The 8,964-nt window shown below is 41.0% G+C and overlaps 1 non-coding gene across 1 annotated transcript; it reads left to right on the top strand.

Moving 5' to 3' along the window:
• The first annotated feature begins 1,735 nt into the window (after positions 1-1,735).
• On the top strand, positions 1,736-1,842 carry LOC120257741. Its single transcript, XR_005535830.1, has one exon. It is a non-coding gene; the product is annotated as a small nucleolar RNA R71 (small nucleolar RNA).
• Positions 1,843-8,964: the final 7,122 nt, after the last annotated feature.

Genomic DNA, 8,964 nt, shown 5'->3' with positions numbered 1-8,964 from the left:
TTCATCTTCCGGAGCACCTTCTTCATGATCCCGGGTTAGATGGTACTTGTTCCTCTAGACCAAGCATCATTACTTCTTCATTGTCCACATCATGGTCAAATAAACCCTCGTACGGGTCCGAATTAAACATTTCCTGCATGTATTCATCAACAATCACATTAGTAGTGTCAAGAAAGTAAAGAGTATCATCAAAGTTAAGAGAATGTTGCATGGCTTCGGCGAGGCGGTATGTGAGCTTATCATCTCTAACCCTCAGTGTTAACTCCCCGCCATCCATGTCGATCAATGCCTTGGAAGTGGGGAAGAATGGCCTCCCAAGTATCAAAGGAACATCCGCATCCTCATCGACGTCCAACACCACAAAATCTACAAGAATTATATATTTGTCAACTTTGACAAGCACATCTTCAATGATGCCCCTCGGACGTCTCACAGTTCGGTCCACCAATTGCAATGTCATCAGAGTGGGTCTAGGCTCTCCCAAGCCTAGTTTCTGAAAGAAGGAATATGGCATGACGTTGATACTGGCCCTTGAGTCCACCAATGTCATTTCTTTATCCAAGTTGCCAATGTTGCACGGAATGATGAAGCTTCCTGGGTCTTTCTTTTTGTTCAGCAAATTCTTTTGCAAGACCGCCGAGAAAGACGCATCTAGAATCACGGAGGTACTCTCCTCCAATTTCCTCTTGTTGGTCAATAAGTCCTTCAAGAATTTTGCATATTTAGGCATTTAGGACAATGCCTCAACAAAGGGAATATTGATATGGAGTTGCTTGAACAAACTCAGAAACTTCTTGTACTGTTCATCCGCTTAGTCATTTTTCAATCTAGAGGGATAATGGATTCTTGGCTTGAAAGGTGGAGCCACCACCTCCTTCTCTTTGCTTGCTCCCTCCTCAACCTATATGACCTCGGTTGCATCTACATTGGGCTTCTCACTCGGAAGCCTACCCTCAACCTCACGACCACTTCTCAAAGTGATCGCCTTCACATGCTCTCTAGGATTGGTCTCAGTATTACTTGGCAAGCTTCCTTGTGGTCTCTCCGATAGAGACTTCACAATTTACCACACTTGATTCTCAAAATTGTGCAAGGAAACGGTGTGGTTGTGAAGTGTTCGACTGATTGAAACCTTGTATCCAACGATTGCACAAATCTAGTCAAGGCCTTCTCTAAATCGGTCATTCGGGTCTCCAAGCCTGAAACTCGGTTCTCCATGTTCGGGGCTTGTTGTTGTTGGAAACCCGGCGGTGCCATGGCCTTTTGTGGTCCTTGGTTGCTCCATGAAAAATTGGGTTGATTCTTCCAACCTGGATTGTAGGTGTTGCTATATGGATTTTCTTGGTTCCTCATTGCATTACCCACAAAATTGACTTTCTCCACCGAAGATGCATCACCAATAGAGATCGGGCAATCGGATGGAGCATGTCCTCCACTGCACCCGGTGTAAGTAGTCATGGCCGCCACCCAATTGGAAGTTAGAAGGTCTAACTTCTTGCTCAATGATTCCACCTGGGCCACCAAAGAGGTTACCGCGTCTATTTCATGGAGCCCAGCCACCTTTTTCCTTTCCCGCGCATTCCATTGATAACTATTCATGGCCATGTCTTCCACTAACTGTCGGGCTTCTTCTAGGGTTTTACTCCCCATTGTACCTCCTGCGGCGGCATCTAGTAATTGCCTTGCACTCGGACTCAACCCATTGTAGAAGGTTTGGATAATCATCCATTCGGGAAATCCATGTTGTGGGCACCTCCGCAAAAGATCCCTAAAGCACTCCCATGTCTTAAACAATGATTCCAACTCCATCTGTACAAACGATGATATCTCATTGCGAAGCTTGGCCGACTTCCCCGGAGGAAAGCACCTAGCAAGAAAAGCTTCGACCATCTCATGCCAAGTCGTGAAGGAGGCTTTGGGCAAGGAATGAAGCCACTGCTTGGCTCTTCCCTTGAGAGAGAATAGGAAAGCCGTCAATCTAATATCATCATCCGATACACCATTAATCTTCAGCATATCACAAACTTCCAAGAAGTTCTCTATGTGGTTGTTTGGGTCCTCATCAGCCAAACCATTGAACTGCGCTGACTGCTGAATCATTTGGATGAATACCGGTTTCAGCTCAGAGTTCGGAGTTGTGATCGGGGATCGCACAATACTCAATTGTGTACCCAAAACTAACGGTCTAGCATAATCAGAAAGTGTCCTTTTTTACTCATTCTGTTCTGCCATATTATCTGACCCTTCAACTTCTATTTCAGCTTGATTAAACGGTTCTTGCACAGGTTCTTTTCCCCTTCTTCTGAGTGTATGTTCAAGTTCCGGATCTCCTTCAATCAATGTCGAAGGATTTCCTCGGGTCATAACCTGGAGCTGCACCAAAAGAAAGAAAACAAATCAGAACGATGATAGAAAAAGAAGATGTGAAATAGAATGAATGAATGAATAGCTAAGAAGCAAAGTGCAAAGTATCTCTAAACGCCTACTCCGAATATGCGTGTAAACCGCAAGTATACGGGTGTCGAAGTAATAAAATCCCAGGTGAGTGGGTATCGTATCCACAGGGAGTATGGAATAAAAATACTTAAATTGTTTCTTAACCAAGTGAAAGATGAATAATGGTTTTATTAACAAGATGTAATTTAAACAAGAATAAAAGAGACAAGAAAGAGAAGCACAAGTAAAGGGGAGGTAAGGCAATCGATATAAATGGGATACTTGGATATTGTTCCGCCTAGGATGATCGGTTCAAGTGCAAAACCCTCTATTATGCTTCCTAAATAATGCATTAATGAGTCGTGGAAATCCTTCAATACACGGTCCCAAATCTAAGGTCAACCGTGACTAACTCTATACCATGTCCCGGAGGAGAAATCGAACAATCTCAGCACCTCCACTTGGATAGAATTGCATGGAGTTCTAGGGATTCCAAGTGATCAACCCTCTTCCTAGATGTAGACCTAATCCTTTTGGTCCAGGTGGAAGTTCTCTAGTCACAATTAAGCCCTATGTGCTAAAATCACTTCAACGCTTCACTCCGTTGCCTGAGCAACTAAGCCCCAGCGGAAGGTCATCCCTTAGCCCATTCACTCTACTATGACCGCAAAGAACTCGAGAAAATGGAGGTAGGATAAATCACACCATACGGGAAAGGGGATGCTCCGCTACTTCTCGACTCACCCTCTCAACCCTCTCCAATCTCGCTTTGTCTAACTCTCGTTATGTGTCACTCACTCACAATGGTTACCAATAAGAACTCTCAACCCTAGTGTCACTCTAAGGGAGTATTCATTCAATCAAACATTCAAGATTGGAACTCAATTAAAGCATCAATTAATGAAATCATAATAAAAAGTTTAATGAAACAAATACATCCTAGGGTTCAAAAAATCCAAGTACCCACTAGGGGGTTTAGCTTTCCATGGAGCTAGTTACAATCAATAATGAAATCGAATGTAAAAGCAAGTAATCCATAGAAAACCCCCTCGATAGTCGTGACGATGGTCTTGTGGAGAAGCCTCGACTCTTCCAAAGGTCCCTTTGTCCGGCCTAGGATACACCTCGCCGGATCGATGCTGACAAAAGCTCTCCCACTAACCTTCTTCCAAAATGGATCGCGATGTCGAGCCGTAGAACCTCTCCAAATTCCTTGCCAATACCTCTCAAAACTCTAGCCACTGCCCTCTCTCAAGTTGGGGAAAAGATGGATCCAAGGATTTGAAATCGCGACTGAAATCGGCCTTAAATAGGGCTGGAATCGGGCATTCACACACCCTTGCGGATTCTCCACATGGGCCTGTGAAAATTCCACACAGGCGTGGATAATGTCCACACGCCCATGTGGATTCTCTGAACTTCACTTTTTCGGCCGCCTGTGAGCAGAAATGCTACAGTAGCGACCCAAAACACTCCCGAATCCATGTTTTCATCGAGGTAGCGTAAACGGCCACTTGTTTACGTCGTAGATCGCCTTGCTTCTTCAATAGACGGCTTCATTAGTGAAGATCTTGCTATCAATGCACAAACCGGGATACTCGAATGTGACTGCCTTTGTGCCCCTCCAAATTATTGTGCTAACTTGAATACAAGGAGGTTGGCACACATTCTTGCATCTTGAACCCGTCTTATGACTTTGTGTGTGAACCATCTCAAGATTTCCTCCAAATAGTGCGTTCACGACCTACATTGGCTTCTTTCTTTAACATTCAGCTTCACAACCCTATACACATGAAAGTAACATAAATGCACACATATTAGCACTAAAACCTGATAAAAGTAATGCTCATCATAAGGAAAGAATACTTCCCATTCTTATCACACAAGCACTTATCAGTTGTTCAGGTTATACAATCATAACATCAACTTACGATTCCCTTCATGTTCCCGCACTTGATCAGATTTCTTATCATACCTCTTACATCACAATGAGCAAAAATGTTCACGACTGCACAGCGATCGATAGTCGATGGCTCAATTAGTTTCTTCTATCATATAACAGCAAAACTGGTTGGCACTGGCATGCTGAGAAAATACTCAACCCTAAGCTTGATAGAAACTAATATCAAATACTTGCTATTGAAGTTACATCGCCCGTTTCTTGGGAAAAAAATCTTCACCATTACTAACCTTCAACTGCCACAAATAAAAATCAAGAAACAACAAGTCATCCCGAAATAATTTTTTCTACATTTAAAGGGAAAACACCCATAATCATAAAAAACAACAATGCAGTAGTAAAGAGTGCAAAATAAGAAGAGGAACAAACGCTAGTAGCTGGTATGACACGTCCATTAATTTGTGTAAATTGTGTGGCTATTAAAACTCCACAAGCATGCAACATCGGGTCATCATCATAGTTATTGTATTTCAAGGCCTGAAATAGAGATGGAATGGATGCACTCAGTCAAAATATAACAGGTCAACTTAAAAAAAGGACAAATACGAACTGACCTCGCTAAGAACACTCATTCTTTCTTGAGAGTTTTGTCAAGATTTCCCACAAGTGAATATCTCTGAAGTGTAGACAATGCCTTTGTGTACCTTTACAATGACACCAAACTGTAGAGCTGAACAGTAGTAGCAAAATCATGACTGCAGAGATTATGGAAAACATGACTAGTACAGGAAGCTACTAATAAACAAACCAACCAACCTCTATGAGAATAATGAGGGCGCTTTATTTTTCCAACATTGATGCATGGCAAATCAACAAAATATCTCAACTCTACACCATGAATCTTGATAAAATAATCAAAAACTGTAATTTCAATAGACTGGACATCATAGTCACTGTTCCCATTTCTCCCACTTCTCTGCTTAAGGGTATGATGACATAAACAATTGTTCGTTGGGTTTAATCCATTTCCATAAACAATTCAGCACAAGAGTTCATCACATGCGAGCATCGGAGAGTTAAATTAATATAGAGAATAAAAAATTGAATAGTTTCACTATCAATTGCTATCACAAGTAGAAAGTTTCTACATATAAAAAAAAAAAATTCGCAAGGGATATTTATTTATGTGCATACAATGAGGCCTGTAATCACTGGATTTTGATGAGCTTATAAAATAACTAGTGCTTCTTTCTTAGTTTGTATCGACTTCGAAGGTCTACAGAAAATAACAAAGATGGGTCTTATTCACAAGACAAGAAAATTTGAGAAAAGGAGTAAGAAGTACTGAAGCCAAAAAACTGACAATTTCATCAATTATTAAAACTAACCTCCATATACATAGACTGAATTATAGTGTAACTCTGACCAGAAACTCAGCTATAGTTCTGCAACAAAAAAACCACTTGTAAGCTACTGTTGAAGTAAGAATGGCTATCTAAGTTTTACCATCAAATTTAACATATAAATAGAACATTATTATCTTCATGGCACATTAATCCAAATCGTTACTTCACAAATGTGATGAATGTGAAGGGAAATTCCAAGAGATTCCAAACTAAGGGACAAATGAGGAACAGAAATCTGATCATATTTTGGCCATTTAGTATTTACTCCATCCTCTACTCATTCAATGCCACAGATGTCTTCAGTGTTAGTTAGAGAAACAAGGACTTGAAAGGGTCATGACCAATGTCTTTCCTCTCACTCCAGTCTGCTCAACGAAGATTGACTTCATAACAAAAATATGAGAGGCAGTTCTATCTTCTAAGTAAAAAAGGTTCTTGGAAGACTATATTAAGAATTCTGAAAATAAGGATATCAGGAAATGTGAATGCCAGACTGTATGATTGGATTTTCTACTCTTTTCTTTGTCTCTCTAAATTTGACCAAACACTAGTACACAATAATATAGAATTGAAGACATATTGCTCATCCATGAAATTGTGTGTATACTTCATAGATGACAACTTGTGTACCAAAACAAGTAACCCATAAGTGATCATACCATTGCTTTTATTCTTCTCTAAGCAGTATGTCTCTTTTCTAACAAGCTCAACATCCAACATGTTATGCTGGTCCACATGTTGTGCGATTCTCAACATAAACATGAAAAAGACAAACTCAAAATCCAACAAAGGGCAGTAAGTTTAAGAAATATTTCAAAGAGTTAATATAATACAATAATATAACTAAAGTTTACATCTATATGATCATCCAATTCTTATAGAAAGCATAAAATTGAATAAGACGAAATTGAAGACATGTCAAGGTACATCTACACCTCTCTTCACCCACATCTACTGTTCCCCTAAATGAGTACCTTAAACAGTGGATTTATCAAAATCAACAAAGATATTCAGTCCAATAACTTCACTTGTTCCATATTCCTTATCAATATAAATATTCAAACTTGCTCTATTCTCTTAATCATTTCATCAACCAATTTAAATGCAATTGATAAGTACAAGGACAAACAAATGTGTTCAAATTTGTATGCACTAAACACGACCTGCAATTACTGTATACTCACCAATTATTGTCATTCAAGCCTTATATAAGCACAATTAATCATAATTCAAACAAAAAAAACCCTCAAGAACACACAAAAATACCGGCATCCACAACATTAGAAACCATATGCGATCAATAATAAATAAGGAATTAAAAAAATCCAAAGTAGTAGTTCTGGTTCTTTTCCAAGAAAAACCCAAATAGCAAAGGGATGGAGATGTTATTAGGGACGTGGATAAGTACCTGAATTGATGGATAGTGTCATTCTATTGTAGGCAAAGATCATTGGTGGGGTTTTTGGTGGTGCGCCCATTATCGCGAAGGTTGATGGATGAGAACGTCGTTGGCGGGGTTTTAGGGAATGTCGATGGATGCGTCATTCAACCGGTTCTTGTGAAGGTTGATGGATGCGAAGGTCTTTGGCGAGGCATCAAGCGAAGGTCAATGGATGTGTTGAGCAAGAACATCAAGGTAGCGATGGACGGAAAGAACATCAAGAAGGCGGATGTCATCACCGTCGAGGAACACAACGCCGGTGGAGGATTCTTAGAGGCGGTTAAAAGTGTGGAGAAAAGTGGACTTACAGCTGCCGTTAGGGCCGATGATACCAACAATGGAGGGCTTGGGGATCTCCAAGATGATTCCCTTCAAGATTGCCTCTCCGGTCTCCGATGATGCCAATGATGGAGACCTTGGGGATCCTGCCTTCTTCTTCTCCGATTGGTACCTCCATGGCGTCGTTTCCTAGCAATAGCTCGCAGGCTTCCTCTGCAAGGCAACGAGAACTCATCAACCATGGATTCATGGTGAAAATTATGGAGGAATTTGGAATTTGGGAAGTGAATGAAGGGTTTGCGTGCCACCGGAGCTGAACCCATGAATCACGGCGAGAGAGAGAGAGAGAGAGAGAGAGAGAGAGAGAGAGAGTGTGTGTGTGTGTGTGAGTGAGTGGAATTGATGAGCGAGATTTCGGAGTGCTTTAGGGTTATTACTATTATTATTATTATTATTATTATTATTATTTGACAAGATCTCCTTGCGTATATCCCGCAAGTGCACGGATTTGTCGAAGTAATAATCCCGGGTGAGCGGGTATCGAATCCACATGGAGTAGAGAATAAAAATACTTAATTCAATTCTTAGCTATGTAAAAGATCAATGATAATGAGTGTGACAATGATTCAATTCTCAACAGTAAAAGCAACAAGTAAGAGAGCAAAAGTAAAGAAGGGGGTAAGGCAATCGATAAAGATGGGGTACCCGGATAATGCTCTGCCTAGGATAATTGTTTCAAGTGCAAGAACCCTCTATTATGCTTCCTAATCAATGCAATGGTGAGTCGTGGAAATCCTTAATTACATAGTCCCAAATCTAAGGTCAACTATGCCTAACTCTATACATGTCCCGGGAGGAGAAATCGAACAATCTCAACATCTCGACTCGCATAGAGTTGCAATGAGCTCTAGGGATTCCAAGTGATAAATCTCTTCCTTATTATAGACTTAACCCTTTGGTCCAGGCGGAAGGTCCCTAGCCACAATTAAGCGCTAGATACTAAGATCCTCTCAACGCTTCACTCCATTGCACGCGCAACTAGGCCCCAGCGGAGGTTCATCCCTTAGACCACTCACTCTATTATGGCCGCAAAGAACTCGAGGAACGGAGGTAGAATCTATCACGTCGGAGGGAAAGGGGGACGCTCCCATGCCTCTCGACTCACCCTCTCAACCCTCTCCAACCTAGCTTTTGTCTAACGCTCGTGGTGTGTCACTCACTCACAAGGTTACCAACAAGAACTCTCAACCCTAGTGTCACTCTAGGGGAAATGTTCATACAATCAAGCATTCAAGGTTGGAACTCACAATAAACATCAATTTATTGAAAGCATAATAAAGAGATTCAAATGAAACGAATACATCCTAGGGTTCACAAATACCCAAGTACCCACTAGGGGTTTAGCTCTCCATGGAGCTAAGTACAATCAAAAGAAATATGAATGTAAAAGCAATGAATCCATAAAGAAACCCCCTCGATGGTCGTGTCGATGGTCTTGTGGA

Source organism: Dioscorea cayenensis, chromosome 3, assembly GCF_009730915.1.
Source record: "Dioscorea cayenensis subsp. rotundata cultivar TDr96_F1 chromosome 3, TDr96_F1_v2_PseudoChromosome.rev07_lg8_w22 25.fasta, whole genome shotgun sequence".
NCBI lineage: Eukaryota > Viridiplantae > Streptophyta > Magnoliopsida > Dioscoreales > Dioscoreaceae > Dioscorea > Dioscorea cayenensis.
This window is presented reverse-complemented; position numbering and strand designations above follow the sequence as displayed.